The sequence below is a fragment of the Zingiber officinale genome, chromosome 5B (assembly GCF_018446385.1).
Source record: "Zingiber officinale cultivar Zhangliang chromosome 5B, Zo_v1.1, whole genome shotgun sequence".
Classification (NCBI taxonomy): Eukaryota; Viridiplantae; Streptophyta; class Magnoliopsida; order Zingiberales; family Zingiberaceae; genus Zingiber; species Zingiber officinale.
In genome coordinates this window covers 51,344,082-51,367,229 of record NC_055995.1, presented here as the reverse complement: position 1 = coordinate 51,367,229, position 23,148 = coordinate 51,344,082, and the positions used below count along the sequence as shown (strand labels likewise).

Sequence of the window (23,148 nt, the reverse complement as noted above, 5' to 3'; positions counted from 1 at the left end):
AATTGATAAGATTATTAAATAAATAATCGCATTAGATTTTTCAAAAATTTTTAAAATTTTTTCTAGAATTAAACAGAGTCCGTATGACACAATTAAGGGGATAGAGCTATTAGGCTTGGAGAAATTTTGTTTGAAATATCAAAAAATGGGAGTTAATTGAGGAATAAACTTAGGTTTTGATTTGCCTAAACCTAAGTTTGAAATTATAAACCTAATCACGTCGTGCCCAAGCCTCCTTCGCCCGACTCACGCCATCCTCACCGCCGACCTTTTTCCTCCCCCTCCCCTCTTGCGCGAAGCTGACCCCCTTCTCCTCCCCTTATCTCTTCATCTCCCCCAACCTGACAGCACCGCCTCACGATGCCTCATCTCCCACGCGTACAAACCGTCAGCCAAGGAAAACCTCGAACTCTCTCCTTTCCCCAATCTCGTACCGTCGCCTCTGTTCACCGCCGCATTCCCCTTTCCTCTTCGCACTGCCACCGACCACTCTCTTCTCCACCTGACCATCGCCGATGCAGTCCCTCTCAGCCGGCGATGTCCTCGCGACATAGAAGTCGTAGCATCATCTCCTTCTTCTATGCGGTGCCGACCATCGGGTTCTCCCAATCTCGCCGACGCTGAGGTTGTTCAGCTTGATCGTCGTGTCGTCCTCCTCTACTGCGATTTGGCACTACAACAGCCACACTCGAGCCCTAGCTTTGAATCATTGTCGCACCCTTTCTTCTTGGTCTGATTCCGCTCGTCGCCGTCTCCCTTTGCACTGAGCTGGCGCCACCATCTTGACCTAACGCCAGTAGCCGCAGCCACCAAATCTTCTGCTCCGGCCATTCCCTTAACTATAGAGTTATGCTAGACTTCTTTCTTGGATCCAACAGGAAGCATCAACAGTGAATCTCCGGCAGAAATAAGGTAAGATTGAAGGAGTTTGGTTTAAGGATTTTTATTTTGATTATAATTGATATGGGTTAGTTTGGAATGTGTGTAGTTGTTGGATAAACCCTTGTAGCTCCATCCTTGGTTCCAGCAGCAGCTCCACCAGACCATCCTTTCCGGCAGCAAGGTCCAGTGACTCAATCAGGAAGCATCTAAGATTCAGGTTAGGATTGATGCAAATTAACCTAATGTGAGTTTGGAATGCTTTATCTAGTGTGGCTGTGATTCTTTATGGATGGTTGATTGATTGGTGATGAATTATGTGAGTTAGATTCATGATGTGTTGATTAGTGAGTTTGGATTGATTATGCTTGTAGTAAATCCTAATTGGAAGGGAGAATGATTGGGGATGCTTAATCTATTTGGTTATGGATTAAAGATTCATTTATGCGTTGATTTCTCTAGTTAGGTTAATTCACAAGGATATTGGCAATGAAGAGAGTATTGGGTCATTAGGTGGAATTAAACATAGTTACCTAATCAAATTAGGATTGAGTTTTGGATTTAGTTAGTTGTTGTATATATGATTAGCTAAACTATATATCATGTGATTTGCAGGACGTTGATTTGAGATGAGCGTCTCAATGTGGAGATAGTTAGGATGATCTATATAAAGGCGGACACCTTTGACTTATCTCTTTTGATATTGTCATATCGATATGCGTAGTAGGTTATATCTAGTAGTAATGATTATGTTTATATATGCCTTGATATGTCACTACTTGATACCCGTAGTATGCCCTTATTGGTGTATGTTCTACATTATTTCTTATGTCCTCTTGAATCTTGCAATATGTACTTACGTAGTGACATACAATGCATTACCGGATACAGGTTTAGTTACTAGATATATTTGGCATATGTACCTAGTGTTAATACTTGGCATGTGTGCATAGGTTTATAACTTAGCATGTGTACCTAAGTTTATTACTTGGCATGTGTACCTAGATTTATTACTTGACATGTGTACCTAGGTTTATTACTTGGCACGTGTACCTAGGTTTAGTATCTGGCATGTGTACCTAGATCACTGTTATGGACTTGGTTTTCCTTTTGGTACACATTATGAGGAGGTTGTTATTTTTATGAGTTACATGCTTTAGTTGTTAGGATGTATACTAAAAGCCTAGCTTTTTGTAAACATTTATTTTGAAATAAGAATTACATTGGCCAAATGTCTACATTTATGTTAAATGTAGTTGTCCATTTAATTTATATTATAGATAACATGGTGTGTGGTGCCACACAGAAGATCATGTTATCAGTTCCTTATAAATTATAAATAGTAGCTCACAACTAAGATGGAATGGGACAAACCATTGGACTGGTTGTAGTGTAATTTGGTATTATTTTATCTTAATTATAAAATTACACTAGTACACTATGTGTGTATTGAGCAGGACCATTTGAGGGAGTTTGTTTTTATACTGACTACATAAAAGAACAAAATCTCTGTTATTATGGATGTACATACTCTTAATCCTGATATAATAACAAGCACATATACTTAGTATGTATTTCTTTAATTTATCAATGAGTGAGATTTAGTTCGTTAAATCAATAGACCGATAAGTTGGGAAATGATATTATTTATATGGTGTTGTTGATTATAGAAGGAAACTGTGTCCTAGTAATCTAGGTTGATGATGTTCCCTTGAGGAGTTCATAAGGATTGTCATGTAAACCCTACAGGAGGAACTAGTCCGACATGATAAAGAAGTTGAGTGGTACTACTCTTCGAGCTAGATATTAATTAAGTGAGTTGTTAGTAACTCATTTAATTAGTGGGCATTCGATATCTTAAATACAGGGAGATTAATGCACTCATGATAAGAAGGAGCCCATAATGTAATTTGGGATTGGTGCGGTAGTTCAATAATAACTCTTTAATGGTATGAGTTATTATTGATGAACTTGAGTTGGGTGTTTGGGGAGAACACAGGAAGCTCAAGCTCAATGGGAGATCAAAATCAATTTCTCCTCTCGGCCCCTATTGTAGCCTCTATAAAGCCTCTATTGTAGCCTCTATAAAGCCTTGTATCCACTAAGTCTACTTCTTACCCAAGTAATGGGCTGGGCACATCCTTTCTTGGAGCAACGGGCCTGGCCAAGCATTTGCTTGGAGCCCAAGAGGTAGTTGGCCAAGCCATGTTTGGTGTCGAAGCATGGGGTCGGCCACACCATTATAACTAAAGGGAGATTTTATTTTTTGTTAAAATCTTTCCTTTTGTAGCTATTCATGAAGGGATTTAAAAGAGAAAATTTAATTTTAAAATTTCCTTTTATATTCATCCTCATGGTTTTAAAAGAGTGTTTTAAAATTTTAAAATATTTTCTTTTATAGATATCTACAAAAGATTAAAGAGAGATTTTAATTTTGTTAAAATCTTTCCTTATTTGTAGTTATCTATAATGTTTAAAAGAGAGATTTTAATTTTGATAAAACTTTCCTTTTCTGTAACCATGATTTAAAAAGAGAAGTTTTAATTAATCTTTCTTTTTTTGTAGTTGTCTACATGTTTTAAAAGAAAGAGATTAATTTTAAAACTTTCCTTTATTTCATGTACAATAGGAAATTTAGAAAAGAGATATTTTAATTGGTGTTAAAATTTCCTTTTATAAGGGGAGGCCACAAATAAAGAAGTTTTAATTATGTTTAAAGCTTTCCTTTTTTGCCATGACCAAGGATTATAAAAGAGAAGGAGAGGGTGCTTCATGATATACACAACCTAAGTTCCCTCTCTTCCTAATCCCTTGGTGGCTGGCCCTTCCCTCATCTCCTTCCTTAAGGACTTGCTACAATAATCATCTTCCTTCTACAACCGGCGGCACAAAAGGATTCCATCCAAGCTAGGGCCGGCAGGTTTGCTTCCATAACCTAGGGTGGGTGACCTTGCTTGGAGCTCATCTTAGATCCCATTGTGGCCAGAGGTATAGAAGAAAGGAAGAAGAAGTTGGCCGGTTGCTTGGAGGGGAAGAAGAAGAGAAGGAAATTTCCTATTTTGGCATCCCTTGGTGGCTCGAGAGTCTTGGAGGAAAAGAAGTGGTTCGCGTGGAAATCATCTTGGTAGATCGTCGCTCACACGACGTCCAAGAGGAGAAGAGGAATACAACAAAAGATCAAGAGGTCTTTTGTCTACAAAGAAAGGTACAACTAGTCTATTATCTCGCTGCGTACTAGTTTGTTTTCTTTGTGTGGATCCTGAAATACCAACACAAGAGGCTATCATTTTTAGGTTTTCGATTTCGTGTTTCGATATTGTGCTTCTATTGATGTCTCTTTAGTTAAACCTAGGATTACTGTAAGAAGTTAAATATCCAATTTCTTTGAAAAGATTTGTCTAGGATATGGTGGATGATCCCATAACCAAGAAGGCCTAGTGCCTTGCCATGTTTAACCTGGAAGCCTGTCACGCCCCAGAGAGTCCCTGTCCGAGAAAATTTCGGCAGCATCTCCCCTGTACGGTGGACAATCTGAAACTTTTCTACATCTCACAAATACCTCAGCCACAGGCGGCTGGAATAATAACAACAAAATAAAACATCACCACGTAGTTATATATAATCTATTCAGCCTCTGGCTGTCACAACCACGCAGTTAAGATAATTAAACAGTAAAATAATACTCTGACTCGAAATCCACCCTACTCCACTACACTCGTAAAGCTTAAATCCGACGAACTCACCTCTTCTGCCGTCCAGGCAGGCATGTAGTAGAATAAAAACCAAATCCAAATCCATCGATGTAATAAAATCTATACCATGTCCATAAGTAAATAAATCCAGAACATAACATGTTCAAACAGTCTAGAACAGAAAAGGAAACCAAACGAAAAACCAATCACATCCTCGAGGTCTGCAGGGACCAGCAACTGGAACTCTCTCCATCTCCTCTGTCGGAGATTAAGCTCCTTCTGAGTGAAAATGTATTTGAGACTCTTATGATCAGTGAGAATCTCAAACGCGATACAGATAAACGATGTCGCCATATCTTCAAAGCAAAGACGATGGCAATTAACCTGTGTCACGAATCGGTAGTTCTTCTCACGCCCTTCACCGACGAGAAGCATAAGAGACTACTCACGCATCGTAACAACGCCCAAACCTCAAGAGACGACGGTAAAGTACAACCGTCTCTCCGTAAGGTAAAACCAAAACCTGAGCCGACACTAATCTCCGCTCAGCTCCGAAGCTGGTCTCGCAATCCTCGGACCATACGAACTTCACGCCTTTCCGGGTAAGACGGCATAGCAATACGCGAGAAGCCCTCGACAAAACGCCGGTAATATCCGCCAATCCTAAAATCATGGATCTCCGAATCGACTTCACCGCTCCCAACCGGTGACCTCGATCTTCGAGGATCAATCAAATACCGCTAGAAACCATACGTCCCAAAACCAATCGAGGATAACCGAACGACATCACGAACTTCACAGACAAATGTCGTCAAGAATCTCCAAGATCGCTAAGACGCCAGACGCCCTCTCTAACGAGAGTACTAATATGTCATCAATGAAAACGATAACAAACCGATCCATATACTCTAGAAAAATACGGTTCATCAAGTCCATAAACATCGCTGAGCATTGGTAAGCCCAAACGACATTACCAAAACTCATAACGACCGTGATCCGTACGGAAGTCGTCTCAATATCCGAGTCTCGACCTCAGCTGATGATATCCGGATCGCAGATCAATCTTAGAATACACTGATGTACCTTTGAGCTGATCAAACAAATCCTCAATCTGTGGTAATGGATATTTATTTCTGACGGTCACTGCATTCAGCTGCCTGTAGTCAATACATAACCTCATGGTACCATCCTTTTTCTTGACAAACAGAACTGGAGAACCCCATGGTGAAACACTAGGGCGAATAAATCCTCTGTCTAAAAGCTCCTGGAGTTGAACCTTCAGCTCGTTCAACTCTTTTGGTGCCATACGATACGGAGCTTTCGATGTCGGCGCGGTTCTCGGAATCAGCTCAATAGCGAACTCCACTGGCCTTCTGGGAGGCAAACCTGGCAGCTCCTCTGGAAATACATCATAAATGCATCATGCATATGATGCCAATGTCATGGTCACCCCTGACGCCAGTCAGCCGACTCACAACAACCTAACAGTAGGTAATCTACCAATCTTCCGCATAAAGGTACGGGATATAAAAGAATGCGAACTACCAGTATCAATCAAAATATCAGCAGTAAATGCATAAATAGAAATCGTACCGCGGAAAACGGATCCGTCGGCCCGCTGAGCATCCTCTCTGGTAATCGCATGAACACGACCAGTCTCTGGCGGAGGAGGAGGTGGTAACACTGCCAGCGGCCGGGCGTAAGCTCGCCATCGAGGCGCCGACTACGCGCGATAAGACCGAGAGGACGGTGACGACATCGCACCGGCCGACCGAGTCTCGACATCGCCTCGAGTGAGAATAAGCCCGAGCAAAACTGGGTGCTGTACACTAGAGTACTCCCCAAGCACGCCAAATGCCGCCGCGGAGGGAGCGCCTCGCCGACGCCGCGAGGGTGTGAATCTCCGCCTCCTCGCCGAGACACCGATCGACTAGATCGCCCTCTCGCTCGACCTCCGGCCGCCGAGCCTTCACCGACACTCGGCTCGTGCCTGTGCAATAAAACAAACCGATGCTCCAGAGTGTACAAGTGATGTCTCCGGAACCACATCTAAACATCAGATATCGCTGGTGGATTGCTTCCGATCTCGCCGAGGAGACCGGAAACGCCCCGAGGAAGATCGCCCGACTTCGAGGCCTACGAAACCCCAAAAGAACTCGACCGATCGCTCGCGATTACTCACGCTGTCCTGCCGCGGTTCGCTGGACCGCCTCGACCAGATGCTTTTTCCCGTCCGGATACGCCGCTCACCGAGCTAACTCTATCATCAAAGCTTGATTCAACGATCGTAGTAAGACGTAATCCCTAATCCGCAAGTCGTATACGCAGATAACCATCCAATCTCAGATAAATCACGCGAGTTCTGCCTCCGCAACTAACTCGACAAAACCGAGCCAACCGGAGGAATTCAGATATACTCCATCGAGCGATTATTCCGCCTCGACTCATAAAACTCGCTTACGAGCCATCCGACAGATAATGGAAAGAAACGGCCTCAAAGCCTCTCAACTCGTCCATGCGACGTCATACCACCAATAATAACGAGTAACCCACCGTATTAGCTTCATCCCAGAACGATAGGCGTCACCGCTTTCTCCCACCTGAGCAAGCCATATAAGAAAGTCGCCCATAGTCTCTATCCACGACAGAGCCATACCCGGATCGAGATCTCCGCGGAAAATAGTGAAACGAGTCTTCATCGACTCGGCCAATGCTGGAATCCTAGCTCGTGCAATGACAATATCAGTGAGCTGTGTCGGAACACCGGAGCCGATACTACTGTGGTACCGCTGAATAAACCGAGGAGGAACTCCCGACGTCAGATATACCGAGCATAAGCCGCTTGTGGTACCGACTGGGAACAAAACGGTGGCAGAGGTACTAGGTAATGGTACGGATATGCCATCAGAAGTCAATGGGGCACAAAGCATCGTGTAGGGTACACCGTAGTCCACGTGGTATCAATACGAGTCATACTGAGCGTACACCAACGGTACTCACGGTACGGTAAATGTGGTAAAGTGTGGCCAAAGTAGGTATTTCTACAGAGCTATCGATTGAGAGCCCGACGCCTCCGATCCCGAGTCTGCCCCGATCGACAGTTTATCATCAGTGGGCATCTCTCGCATATCCAGAGATCCCGTGGTCCTCGCACGTGGTCCAAGCACCACGCCTCGCAGAATACGAGTAGATCGCCTCATATCTGTTAAATTAAATTACGGATATCAATACCAATATAACAACCATAAAATAACAACATACCTATTTCATTGCTGAGATGTTCCGTCACCGCCCCCCCACTGACCTCAAAATTCAACGATATATCACGGAATCCAAATAACCAAACGGAACCAAACATAACCATATCGAAAATCTGATAATGCCCAACTGACTCGCAAACCCGCTAACCCAAATATCCGAATACCAACAACCCAGATCCGATAAATCTCCGTAACACCGAAAGGTGTATCATAACCCGCCTCGATACCAAATAAATCGTATCGATAAATCTCAAAATCCAAAATACAAAACAAAAGATCGTAAAACTCGCTCGATACCACTAAATTATCACGCCTGAGGAGTCCCCGTCCGAGAAAATTTCGGCAGATCTCCGGTGGACAATCTGAAACTTTTCTACATCTCACAAATACCTCAGCCACAGGCGGCTGGAATAATAACAACAAAATAAAACATCACCACGTAGTTATATATAATCTATTCAGCCTCTGGCTGTCACAACCACGCAGTTAAGATAATTAAACAGTAAAATAATACTCTGACTCGAAATCCACCCTACTCCACTACACTCGTAAAGCTTAAATCCGACGAACTCACCTCTTCTGCCGTCCAGGCAGGCATGTAGTAGAATAAAAACCAAATCCAAATCCATCGATGTAATAAAATCTATACCATGTCCATAAGTAAATAAATCCAGAACATAACATGTTCAAACAGTCTAGAACAGAAAAGGAAACCAAATGAAAAACCAATCACATCCTCGAGGTCTGCAGGGACCAGCAACTGGAACTCTCTCCATCTCCTCTGTCGGAGATTAAGCTCCTTCTGAGTGAAAATGTATTTGAGACTCTTATGATCAGTGAGAATCTCAAATGTGATACCGTATAAATGATGTCGCCATATCTTCAAAGCAAAGATGATGGCAGCTAACTCCAGGTCATGAACTGGGTAGTTCTTCTCATGCTCCTTCAGCTGACGAGAAGCATAAGAGACTACTTTGCCGTGCTGCATCAGAACAGCGCCCAAATACAAATCCGTCCTCTCCAAAAGGTAAAACCAAAACCGAGCCGACACTAATCTCCGCTCCAGCTCCTGCTCGCAATCCTCGGACCATATGAACTTCACGCCTTTCCGGGTAAGTGACATAGCAATACGCGAGAAGCCCTCGACAAAACGCCGGTAATATCCGCCAATCCTAAAATCATGGATCTCTCGAATCGACTTTACCGCTCCCAACCGCGATACCGATCTTCGAGGATCAATCAAATACCGCTAGAAACCATACGTCCTAAAACCAATCGAGGATACCAACGCACATTCACGAACTTCGCAGACAAATGTCGTCAAGAATCTCCAAGATCGCCAAGACGCTGCACGCCTCCTGAACGAGAGTACTCAATATGTCATCAATGAAAACGATAACAAACCGATCCAGATACTCTAGAAAAATACGGTTCATCAAGTCCATAAACACCGCTGGAGCATTGGTAAGCCCAAATGTAATGACCGTATCTGGTACGGAAAGCGTCTTCTGAATATCCGAGTCTCGACCTCACTGATGATATCCGGATCGCATATCAATCTTAGAATACACTGATGTACCTCTGAGCCGATCAAACAAATCCTCAATCCGTGGTAATGGATATTTATTTCGACGGTCATCGCATTCAACAAGGTAGTCAATACATAATCTCACGGTACCATCCTTTTCGACAAATGTAATCGAGAACCCCACGGTGAAACACTAGGCTAATAAATCCTCCGTTAAAAGCTCCCGAGTCGAACCTTCACTGCTCAACTCTTTCGTGCCATACGATACGGAGCTGATGCGCTGCTAATCAGTTCAATAGCGAACTCCACTGGCCTTCTGGGAGGCAAACCTGGCAGCTCCTCTGGAAATACATCATAAATGCATCATGCATATGATGCCAATGTCATGGTCACCCCTGACGCCAGTCAGCCGACTCACAACAACAGTGGGACCGAGTGGGTAGAGCTGCGACAACCGTGCACTCAGCAACACTACTCCTGATGAGTGATCGAGTGGACGGGATGCTGTCGGAGTACATACGTACTCCTACCCCAAATCATAAATGGGGGAGCACAATGCTCTCATCTCCCGGTACGCTATGACGGGGAGGAATCTCTAACGTGCTACACGCTACGAACGAGCAAACTGACGTGCTACCACGCTGTGTCACGCTACCCATGAGCGTCACAACGGAGCACCGAACAGTGATGAAAACTGGTAAAGTGCTCGACAATAAAGGAGCAATCAATCACTCAGCATGCAATCATGCGAATGGTGCATGTCACTAAACATGGTAATATACTAAACTAATCTCTGGACATATCATAATGTGCACCAAAGCGAATGAATCATATCAAGGTATCTGATCATATAAGGTATCAAACCTAGGTCCTGACATGGTAAAATATGGTTATATCACTACCCATGAGCATGTGGAATCAGGTACATATCCATACAAGATGTAAACAAACAATCAATCAACGAGTAGCATGTATTGGGCAGTGATTAACCGAAACAAGTATGAAACACAATTAATGCAACATATTATCTTCATTACTAAGCATATCAAAGACAAATAGTCAAAAGTACCCGCCTCCAATAGGAATGTCCAAATCCGACATCGAGATGCTCGTCTCGCGTCAAAGTCCTGTGGTATCAAACATAATATCTAGTTTAGCTCATTTCTATCATACAACCATTAGCCAAACTAAATTCTAATCCATCGTCCAACTAGGGTTAGCTTCATTAACCCTAATTACACCTTTAGATTTATTTCTAAACTTAAGTTAACAACTTTTGCTAACACTACTAGAAATCATCTACAACAAAGACCACAACCCCAAACCTTACCTCAAGTTCCACATCTTATTCAAGAACAAGAAGATGCTGGAATTAAAGAGTTACTGCCCCATTTAGGTTGATTGCTACTGGAACAAAGGAATGCTGGAATGAGGGCTGCCGTTAAGGGCTGTTGGTTGCTGGAACTCTTCACTGTTCGGATCAAAAAGACCAAGAAATCAACTTCCAAACCACAACCAAATTTCCAAAATAACTTGAGCACTTTACCTCTTCCTTTACTGCCTGAAATGACCAAAAACCGGACAACCAAATTTCCAAAAAGAGGCTATCATTTTTAGGTTTTCGATTTCGTGTTTCGATATTGTGCTTCTATTGATGTCTCTTTAGTTAAACCTAGGATTACTGTAAGAAGTTAAATATCCAATTTCTTTGAAAAGATTTGTCTAGGATGTGGTGGATGATCCCATAACCAAGAAGGCCTAGTGCCTTGCCATGTTTAACCTGGAAGCCAATCTTTGAAATAGATATTTAATTAACTTCTGTAATATGATTTAACTTCTGAAGAGCACATAGGTTAAACTTGGAGTAAAAATGTTAAGTATCGTTTCCAATCTAAGTTTAACTTCTGAAAAGCAACTTGGATTAATAATATTAAGGATCGTTTGCAATCCAAGTCTAACTTCAGTAGAGCACATGAGTAGCTAGGTTAAGTTCTGTGCTTATACAAATTTTTGTATAGGGAAAACAGAACGGTGTTCCGAGTAGCAACCAACAATCGGTATCAGAGCTAGGTTTATGCCTCTATGTGTCTGGTTTTTAGTTAAATTATGCACTTTTCAGACACATATTTAGGCGGGATAATAGTAGGATGTGCAAATAAATTAACTTTATGGTTGCAGTCATCCTACTTCTAACTTTTATGGTCATATTGTGTTTGTGTGTGATTGGACTGTTGGATATGTCGAGGGCATTTTATGTGTGTGCATGATTATAATTATTAAATACAGTAGGAGTTGTATTTGTTATTAGGATTTTACATTCTGTTCGATCTAAATTACATGTACATTCCTTCGTGGAATATAGAATCGATAAATGTAAAATTTTATTTTTTATCGCGGATCGTATCCTTGAAAGGCGTGGTACTAATTGAGCATCGGAGGTGCAGTGGAAAAGGAAGCATGATGGACGCGACGATGTAAACCCTTTGGCGGCGGCTAGGGTTGGTGGCATATGGAGGACAACATTGGATGAGGTCATAATAGTTGGAAAATTATTTTTCTTATTTATTGCCTTTTATGTTGTGTGTGCTTGTGTTTGTGTGCTAGTGTGCATATTAAAATTCCTCGTCTCTAAATAACTAAGTGGGAAAGGAGTTTTATTTAAATTCCACGGTCTCCATTACTAGTTTGTAAGTGATGAATTCAAACTTGCGTGTTGGCTCTGAGTGCCTTCCTCCACAACGGATGAGTTTGTTTGCAGATCACTTGATCAAACTTACTTATTGGATGATTATAGGAAATTATTTAGGAGCGTGTGATCTTCTCCAACTGAAGGGGCACAATCCTATTTAATGGACTAAGTATCAAGTAATGGTATACACTTAGGCATATTTAATAGTATCCTTCCCATCGGAGTTACTACTATTATTTGTGTGACCGAAGAAAAATCAACTATTAATTTGTCATAAAGTTCGGCTGACAAGATAATAAAATTAATGAGTAAAATCCCCTTTTACAAATGTTTAAATTTGTACACGTCCATACTAACGTGACATACAAAATTCACGGTGTTTCAGGTAATTTTATTTGTCATAAAGTTAGGTTGATAAGATAATAAAATTAATGGGTAAACCCCCCTCTTACAAATGTTTGAATTTGTATACGTCCACACTAACGTGACATACAAAATTCATGGTGTTTGAGATAATTTTATTTGTCATAAAGTTAGGTTGACAAAATAATTATTGGGTAAAACTCTCCTCTTACAAATATTTGATTTTGTATACGTCTACACTAACGTGACATACAAAATTCATGGTGTTTGAGGTGTTGGTGAATTTAAATGATATTATTTGAGGAATCAATATTATTTTAAATTTTAAAGTCTTGACCAAATGTTTTGTGATTCTTAGTATGACCTTCAATCCCCTTGCTGTTATATTGAAAGAGAACAAACTTACTGGTCACAATTATATTGATTGGAAGCGAAACTTGGACATTGTCTTAACTGCTGAAGGCTACAAGTTCATACTTTTTGAGATCTGTCCAAGCTTGCCTAATAGTGATTCTAGTGAAGAGGAGATTGAGTGTCATAAAAATTGGATCAGGGCAGATGAGATGATGTGATGTTACATTTTGACTTCTATCTCAAATGTACAGTAACATCAACATCAGGTCATGTCTACCGCTTATGACATGATGCATAATCTCAAAGAACTTTTCAGACACTAGAATCGAGCTGCTAAGCAGGAGGCTATGAGAAACTTGATGACGACCACCATGACTGAGGGAACACCCGTAAGAGATCATATTCTCAAAATGATGGCTCTTTTGAATGAGATGGAAATCCTTGGAGCAGAAATCGATGGGGAAACCCAAGTCGATATCATTCTCCAAACGTTGCCTAAAAGTTTTGAGCAGTTCCGCCTAAACTATAACGTGAACAAAAGGGGTTATTCGTTCGCGGAACTTCTGATAGAACTTCAAGCAACAGAAGGGTTATTTCGTCAAAGTTCTCAAATTCACATTGCTGAAAATGTTTCTATTTATAAACCAAAAGGGAGAAAGAAGAAAAAGAAACAAGTTGGTTCAGCAAATCAATCTCTAGGGACTAGGCCGCAAGCAGGTGTGAAGAAACCGAAAGGCAAGTGCTTCACATGCAAGAAGTCTAGACATTAGAAAGTGGACTGTCCTAGTAAAAATAAGAAGAATAAAGGTATATCTTATTCTCTAGTGGTTGAAACATGTTTAGTGGTGTTATCTACCGGTACCTGGTGTGTAGATACGGGAGCCACTAATCATGTTTGCAATTCATTGCAGGGGTTCCAGGAAACTCGATGACTACATGAAGGGGAGATTACCGTCAACATGAGTAATGCTACAAAAATAGCGGCTATTGTAGTGGAAGATGTTTATTTTTTTGTATAGGAATAAAATATTGATTTTGAGTAATTGTCTTTATGTACCAAGTTTTAGAAAGAACTTGATTTCAGTTTCTAAATTGTTTAAAGTTGGATATTCTATTTCTTTTGATGACAAAGTAGTTGTCAAGAAAAATAGGGAGATTATCTGTTTTGGTACATTAGTTGACAATTTGTATACTCTAAAACCAATAACTCTCACGATACAACAATAAGAAATTTAAAAGAAAGATATTTTAATCTTTTCTTTTAGAATTACCAAAATTCGTTTTGGGGATATATTCTGGAAATGACAGTGTATATTCTGAACATGGTACCTTCTAAGTCAGTACCCTCTACTCCCATAGAATTATGGAATGAGAGTAAGCTTAGTCTGAAACATATTCGGATTTGAGGTAGTCTATCACATGTGCTGAAGGGAGACACTGATAAGTTGGAATCATGAATAGAAGTTTGCTTATTTGTGGGTTATCCTAAAGGAATGAAAGGAGGTTTATTTTATAGTCCTAAAAATCATAAGGTCATTTTTAGCACCAATGCCCGATTTTTAGAAGAGGACTATATATAATGAACCACAATCCCATGAGTAAAATTGTTCTTGAAGAAATAAGAGAAGACACACCTACTTTAGTACCAACAGTACAAGATGATATACCACAAGAAACTACAACATGTGCCACAAAAGATGCACAATTACAAATAATGTCTCATCGTAGTGGGTGGGTTGTTTTTGGAGAGTCTTCAGGACTTGATCCTTGGTTAACATGAACCTGATCCCTGGACATATGATGAAGCAAGAGATCTTGGAACATCCGGTTTAATGAAGTGATCCAGTCTTATGGATTTATTTAGTGACCGGATGGGTCTTGTGTATATAAGAAGAGTGACGGAAACGTGATGGTATTTCTTGTATTATACGTAGATGACATTTTGCTCATTGACAATAATGTCAACGTGTTGTCAGACGTAAGGGTATGGTTGTCCAAGTGTTTTGATATGAAGGACTTGGGAGAATGTTGACATATTCTTAGGGATCAAAGTAATAAGGGGTCGCAAGAAAATGATATTATCCGTATCCCAAGCTTCATACATCAATACTATCCTATCTCGTTTTAGCATGTAAAACTCCAAGAAAGGTTTTCTACCTTTTCGGCATGAGGTACCCTTATCTAAAGAGATGTCTCCTCAGACATCAAAGGAGATAGAGGAGATGACACTACAACAAAAACTTTCATAGACATCGGTTTTCCACCGGTGTCTATTTCATTTTCGACCAATGTCTATGAAGTCGATGTTAAAAGTCTGTCATTTTAGACATCGGGTTAAAACCGGTGTAGTATCACTTAACAACACCGGTCTTCGAATCAGTTATTAACTGGTGTAGTATCACTTAACGACACCGTTTCATCAACGGTGTAAAACCGATGTAATATTGTATCTTAATAACACCAGTTTTGGATGTAATATTAGTTAATAACACCGGTTTTGCAGCGGTGGAAAACCGATGTAATATGTATATTTTTTAACAGCACAAATTTAATTTCCGAAACAATGAAAAACCGACAATAACAAAAAAAAAACACAAATATTCACAAATTATACAAATATTCTTCATTCAATAATATCCATAAAATACACAAATATTCACAAATTATATAAATAATCTTCTTACAACAATATCCATAAAATACCCAAACATTCTTTTTACATCAAAAGCTAGCTAATAGATATTAAAATCAAGGTAGAACATTCTTTTAACACATCAAGGTAGAACCGCACTTCAAATGTAATTTAGCATGCATTCAGCCCACTCGAACCGCACTTCATCAATTTCAACTCTGGAGTACTTGAGATTTGTAAACTGTAAAAACACATAAATCCACCATATGTCAAATAACTAAAACAAATGTGTACATGTATCAAATAAAATAGAATACTGAGTTTTTAAAGGCTGCTGGGGAAGATAACGAATATAACATAGAATCTAAAACTTTCATATATGACACTTAGTATATGCTCCTTAGCATATAACATAGATAATTTGCTCCTTCTAATTCAAGTGTACAGATTGATAAGAACCGACAACATCATACAACAACTTACTAGGCATGATAATGGTTCAAAATGCTAAAATGTATGTTCAGCTCCTATCCTATAATATTCGAAATCTACAGCAGAAAAATTAAGAAAGATATATCAATGCACTAGATATTCATCTGCCAATTTTCACAACCCAATGTATTGCCTTTAGCAATGTTGTAATTCCATGGTTTCTATCAAAGTTCTGGCAGAATAGACAAGTATAAAAAATATTAATTTTCAGCAAATCATGTTGTGCTTACTGTACAGATTATAAAAATTAAATATGTACAGAAAGTGAATAAAAGAATCACTGTGAGAGACATACCACCTAAACTAACTTATGAAGGAAGAGAGCAAATAAAATTTTACAAAGAGTAAGGGAGATGCAATAATTCTACAAATGAGATAAAAGCGTTAGCACAAAGTTGATAAGATTCCAAGAAGGCATAAAGTTAGTTCTCCATAGTAGTTGTCCATTCAAATTGGTCAATTTAGTGACAAACTCATAAGATGGTGATCACTAAAAAGAAATAATTAATCAGGTTAAAGGAAATATATGTATAATTGCCAGTCTTTTTAACTAAGATTCAGAAAGATACAACTTAACTTATCCTAGCTTGACATTTGAATTACTAAATTTTGATTCATTATAACAGATCATTGGCCAAAGAAGGCAGATTTAACAGGAGGTTGGCAACTTCAAACAGTAGAGTAATGAGGAGCTGGAGATGAAAAAGGGGTAGAATGAAGTGGAAGAAGATGACCAACATTTTGCAAAATTTTTTTTGCCTTTGGCACTAGTTATTATGCACACATATCAAGGAATTTCTATTATTGCATCTAATGATTTTCTTAATCAACTTTAACTTACCCAAACAAATACAATGCACAAAATAAGATGAGTAAATAGCGGAAACATTCTCCATGACGAGGCATTCCTTTCAAAGATGAGGGAAAGTGCAGAAGATTGCAGTGCTGCGAAGAAGCACATCACGACGTTCATGGTGAGTTTGGCTGGGTAGATCTCACAGATGGATGCCTGAGAATACTCATGATTAACATAACGTAGTAATTAAAAGGGAAGTGACAACACAAGGGACACCATTGACGCAATACCTGAAGAACAAGCGATACACTGCATGCAAAATAGCCGAATAGCATAAGAGCAGAGCCTTTAAGCTAGGCATCGCCTTTCTCAGGACTTTCGAAATGAAGTTGGATCATAGGTGAAGTAACAAAGGCCCCCAACAAAATGACCTTTCCAAAATGTGAAGATCAGGGCACCAATGATGTAGAAGATGACCCCTGCAAGCTTGGCCCTCCCTCTTACAGTCTTCAAGTTGAGCTTTTCCATCCTGAGCAAAAAAAGACCAAATATAGAATGATATTTGAATGAACTAAATTCACTGTAAAATTACTTGGAATTAATATCTGAATCAACCTCAGTACAATTGCCAATAAGAAAGTAAAAGCAGGAATGACATTGCCCAAGGCACTGGCAACAGTTGGAGAAATGAGATGGAGTCCAACGTAGTATACATTTTGCTGAATTGTTATACCCAACATAGCAAGAATGAATATTTTTAGCATGACACCAAATGAGAAGTTGGGTCTTCGATTCCTACAACCATGAGATGAGTTTAAAAACATTCAATTTGTAGTCATATATCTTATTCTCAACAATTCTAATGAGACATGCTCCTTGAACCTTTCGAGCACATAAGCAAGAGGAGCCAAGATGAGCATGACAATAAGGTGCCTGTACACTACGAAGACAAGTGCACTTAGTCCTTGTCCTAATGCAAGCTTGCCGAGGATGCTGGATCCAGCATACGCGAACTGGGACACAATCATATAGAAGTATGGAGCACATGCTTTCACAGAGGCCATGATCTCCTCACCAAATTGTTTGTGACAATTTTTATTGTCCTTGGTTCTTTATAAAGGAAGAAAGTCATATTGATTCTGTCAAACAAACAAGTCTAAGATAGACAAATGCTTTGAAAGCTAGGAATAGAAAAAAGATGAGAGAAAAGTAGGCAAACAAGTGCCAACAAGCTACATCAGACTCCTCTATCTGTTGTATCATTTTCTCCAGCAAACAGACAAATAAATCATCTCGTCGACAAGATGAAGACGACTAGGGAGAAAAGCAGGCAAACAAGTGCACTTTATTTTCGTCGACTAGGGTTTCTGGAATTGAACAAGAAGAAGAAACCAGGCATACCTTTGCTATCAATCTCGTCGACATGGCTCTCCTGACCTTTGATTTTGATGCTGAACCATTTTTTGATGAAGGCCTTAGACCATGACAGCTGCTCCCAAGAAAGTGAGGAAAGAAAACATGCCCAAATTGAATATGGTTCAAGAAGGAACATGATTTCCAAGGAAACCAAGCTCTGCATTTTAAGAAAGAAGTTCACTTAAAATAGTTGTTTTTAGTTAACTTGTGAACTAAAAAAGTCTGATCATCATCTAATTCTTGTTAGCCATCTCTACTCACTATTGAATATGGATCTGATAGAGAAATTCAAAAAATATGAACAATTGAATGTTTTCGCTTAATAAACATGAGAAGATGTAAATTACCTCTAGGATTGATGGTGCATATGGTGTTCTTTTCAAGACTTTTAGTCACTCTGCAAACATGTCAAGAGTTTGAAGATGGACAAGAAGATTAATTTACCATGAAACAAATAATATAAAGCTGAAATAAATAAATGCTTAGGACATATTTGAAGGAAAACATCAAATAGCAAAAGATGAGATTATACTATGTATAGCCAGTCGTGGTTATATTTCTTCAAATTTATTAACATATAAAGCAGTGGTATTCAAATTGTTCACACATGCTATTAGTCTGCCAAGAACATCATCAAATTTTAGTAATTCTTTTGCAACTTTAACAGAAGCATCAATTGCTTTAGAACTTAGTTGTATTTTTCCTTCTTATGAATACATCAAGTAAATCAGTTGTGTTTTAGAACTGTGGGAAACAACACCCAAGGTGAGACATGCATAAGACTTACAGAAAAGACATACTGTGGTTGCAGAGCAATCATCTAGTAGAAATCAATTCACTAACAATTATTGAATTGAATCAGAGATGTAAACCAGAGACACACAGGTCACTCTAGAATAATCATTAACAGTGGTTGAACTGAAGATAAGATGTAAACCAGAGAGACAGAGAGACAGAGGGGAAAAAAATGCAGGCAATGATTTGAATGGCATCCGGGCATCTGTAAATTTCCAAAAAACCAGATGTATTGATCACAATAGAACAAATTAATGAGCAAACAATGAGCTACCTCAATGTCATCAGCAAGGTCGCTGCCGTGAGAAGGAAAGGATCCCATACTTTGGCCATTTTTATTCCAAAGTGATATCTTTTTATCATCACCAGCACTAGCAATCACTAGGTCTGCACGAACAAAGATTAAACTTTAGTAAGATTTTTCCACCGTAAAAGTCAGCCACCATCCGCTGGATTAACAAAATTAACTAAGTTATACAAGATACAAAATAAACTTGAATGATGAGTCAAGGGAAAATTAAATTCTGACGGCACTAGGCAAAGATGAAACATGTCCTTATACAATTCGAATAGTGTAGATCCAAGGCAAAGCAACAAATTACCAAGAGAAGTAAAAAATGCAGATACGCAGTTTCCTAGTAATTATGCTTCAGAGAGTAACGCATCCCAGACTATCGGGGGGGGGGGAAAGAGAGGCTAAAATCGAGCAAACAAAACCCTCCGACACAAGCATAACAGAAATGCACAGCAAAGAGGAAGCAAACAGATAGTGCGATATAAAACGAGGCGGGAAAGCATTTTTACTGGTGTGGTTCCACTTGACGGAGTTGATTTGAGATCCGGGGGAAGGCGTGTAGGTGAGGGTGCAGGGATCGCCGGCATCCATCGTGACGTCGAAGAGCTTGACGGTGTCGCTGCCGCAAGTGGTGAGAAGCGAAACTGATGAATCCACGAACCGCATCTCTCGATTTCTCCTCGCCAGATCCACACAGCAACGGACAGTCCACTAGGGTTAAAAATTGGGGAGGAAGACGAGAACTGAGAACATACCCCATGGGAGGAGTTGACCCATGCTGCTCCCATGCTGTAGGAAAGAAAAGCCATCATAACCGCAAGCTCGAACAAGACACCGGCTTCTAGACATAGACGAGCTTCCTTACGTACCAATTCGATGGGGGAAATCGAGAAGGGGCTCTTTTCGTAGAAGACCCCGATGGACTAGGAGCCCTCGCTGTCCGGACGGCACCCGACGAGGGCCAGATCGGGGGTGCGTTGAGATGCAGAGACGACGAACCAGTAGAAGACGACGGCGACGAGCTCGGATGCGGTTATATAGCCGAGGAGGAAGGCCACGGGGACGGGGGATCGGCCGAGGAAGCTCCAGCCCCGCGTCAGCCCGATCCGCGGCGACATATAGCCCCAAAAGCCCCTAGAGCGCATCCCTAAAAGGAGGATGCGGAGGATTAGAGTTTCGCGAGGAGAAGCCCAAAAGAGAGCGCGCTAAGAAAGTCCGCCAGAATTTTGGTTCATAGACACCGGGTTTTAAAAATCGCGGTTAAAATCGATGTCTATTAATGAAAAAAAGGCGCTTATAGACATCGGCTAAAAAAATCGATGTCTATGAGCAAAAATCTGCGCTCATAGACATCGATTTTTTGAAAAACTGGTGTAAAATACTCAAAAACATCGATTTTTGCTTAAAACCGTTGTTGTTCCACCGATGTCTATAAAGATTTTTCTTGTAGTGTGAAGGCGGTTCCCTATGCTTCGGCTGTAGGAAGCCTAATGTATGCAATGCTATGTACAATACTGGATATCTGTTTTACCGTGGACATGGTTAGCGGATATCAAAGTCACCCAGGACCGAGACACTGGACTGTCGTAAAGCATATATTAAAGTACCTGAGAAGGACTAGAGATTATATGCTAGTTTACAAGGCAGATGATTTGCTCCCTGTGGGTTACACAGATTCGGACTGATAAGGAAAAATAGTAAGTCGACCTCGGGGTTTTGTGTTTACTTTAGGAGGTGGAGTCATAACAATGGAGGAGTGTTAAGCAGAAATGCGTTTTAGACTCCACCATGGAAGCTGAGTATGTGGCAGCCTCTGAGGTAGCCATATAAGCTGTATGACCCAGAAATTTCATGATGGACTTAGATGTGATTCTTGGTTTGCCCAAAATTATTACAGTTTATTGTAATAATAGTGTTCCAGTAGCAAACTCGAAGGAACCACGAGCCCATAAGGTAAGTAAACACATAGAGCGCAAGTACCACATAATACGAGGAGAGGTTGTTGTCACCAAGTTTACATCAGTAGATAACTGATAACAATGTTTGTCACACTCGTAAATCAAATTAACAATATATTTCCACTGAACCCCTTAATTTCGCAATAATGTTGTAGTAACGAGTCCAGGATCGAACCTCGAGGAATTAACGGTAGGATATAATTTTAGGATCGTATTTTATTCTCATTTTTGGGGTTTTAAATATGGAATTGGGGTAAATCTAACAAAAGTGAAGCACAACAATTAAGAAACTACTCTACTGCTGAAATTAAAGCTAACTAAACTGTAGAAAATTAAATTACTCACTAGTACTGAACCCTAAGCTAAAGCAAGATTAACAACAACTTTAAAATCAATTGAAACTAAATTACTCAAAACACATGAATTAAAACAATTAAGCATAAAATGAACTATGATTACTGAATTCAACAATGGAAACTGAAATCTAAATCAATCAACAATAAAAAGAATATAAAAAGTAAACCCTAAACCATCTCAACTCCAAACCACTACTCACGTCAACTTCTCCTTGACGTCACACAAGGAAGCATCAATGAAACCTCATCTCAGCAATCGGGAAAGACAACCTCAGTAGCTAAACTCTGCTCAGCCTTCACCAGCATCATCAGAGACCTCTCCAAACAATCTGATGAAGATCGGAGCTGCCAACCTCAAGAAATCTGACAATCTGGGAGCTGCGACTACAGATCTGATGTGGAGAAGATGATGGATGGAATGTCGTCGGGAATGATCCAGTAGCAGTGGAGGTACACCGCCAAAGCTCACGGATGGAAAGCGGAACCACCAATCGGAAGAACACCTCCAAATCGGCGGCAACAGAACAGTCAATCGCAAACAGAATTCTCTCCGTAGGACCACCTTGGAGCGAGGTCAGATCGCCGGAAGCTGGCCGAAAGCATCTGAGAGCATCGTCGCCGTTGAAGTCGCCGGAAAATGGATCTGGAAGAAGAGATGGGGTCGGAATCTCGCTGGAGATGAACACCGCAGGACGCGCAGCTGTGTGAGGAGATCGACAAAGCTCGAGCACTGTAGCTTATGTGTTTTAAATCAAATCTCAGATCTGATCGGACGGCTACGAGCGATTCGGGGCTAAATCAACGGTGAAAGTTCACCTAAACTCCGATCCGAAGGTACTGATCTTCATCAAGGGTCTGGATCTACTCTCCCTTAGGTCAGATCGACCAGATCTTCACTGGATGGTTCAGATCTGCCCAATCTTCGATGAACGGTCCAGATTAATTCGGGCTTGATCAATGGCTGTATGAACTCAGATCTGGATCAAAACATCTGGATCTTCATCTATGGCTACGATCTCCTCCTCATTAGGTTGGATGAGCCAGATCTTCAATGGATGACTCAGATATGCTTGATTGTAGATGAACGGTCCAAATAACTCCAAGATTGGATCGTCTCGTTTAAATTCCGATTCGAGCCCAATTTCGGTTCGAATAGATCCAAATCCAAGATCCTTTGATGCCTACAAAATAAGAATCAAATATTAGCATCAAATAACACTAAAAATAAGATAATTTACAATTAAGATCAAAATAAAGACAATGTATGAAATGTGATATAACCATGATTTAAACTTATGAAATCAACATCAAACCATGCATATATAAATCAAAATAATACAGTAAAATCATGGTTATCAAATCCCCCACACTTAGTCTTGAACGTCCCGTGCAAGTAAAGAAAATTAAAAATCATCTCCACAAAAAATTCCCTAGCAATACCTAGAAGATAGTAAAAGGAATTTAACTAAGACCATCTAAAGATCACAAATAATCATGAATACAATCCAAATAATAATCAGTAGGTATGGTAGCTTCAATCCAATTGAAAAATTAAGCAAGATGCAATCTCACAAGGGATTTACCTATTCTAGCTCTCACACTCAAACATGTGTATAAGTGGAGCTCACTCAATGCAACTCACA

At 40.1% G+C, this 23,148-nt stretch overlaps 1 long non-coding RNA gene across 3 annotated transcripts in view; it reads left to right on the top strand.

Annotated features, from left to right (window-relative positions):
* Positions 1-251: 251 nt before the first annotated feature.
* Positions 252-23,148, top strand: part of LOC121984400 — a 49,121-nt gene continuing 26,224 nt past the window's right edge. For 2 of the 3 annotated variants that reach the window (XR_006112889.1, XR_006112888.1), the window contains exons 1-2: positions 252-912; positions 989-1,099. This is a non-coding gene — a long non-coding RNA (uncharacterized LOC121984400). Of the gene's footprint in view, positions 913-988; positions 1,100-1,494; positions 1,769-23,148 lie in introns of those variants that run through there. The other variant, XR_006112887.1, reaches the window with a different exon arrangement.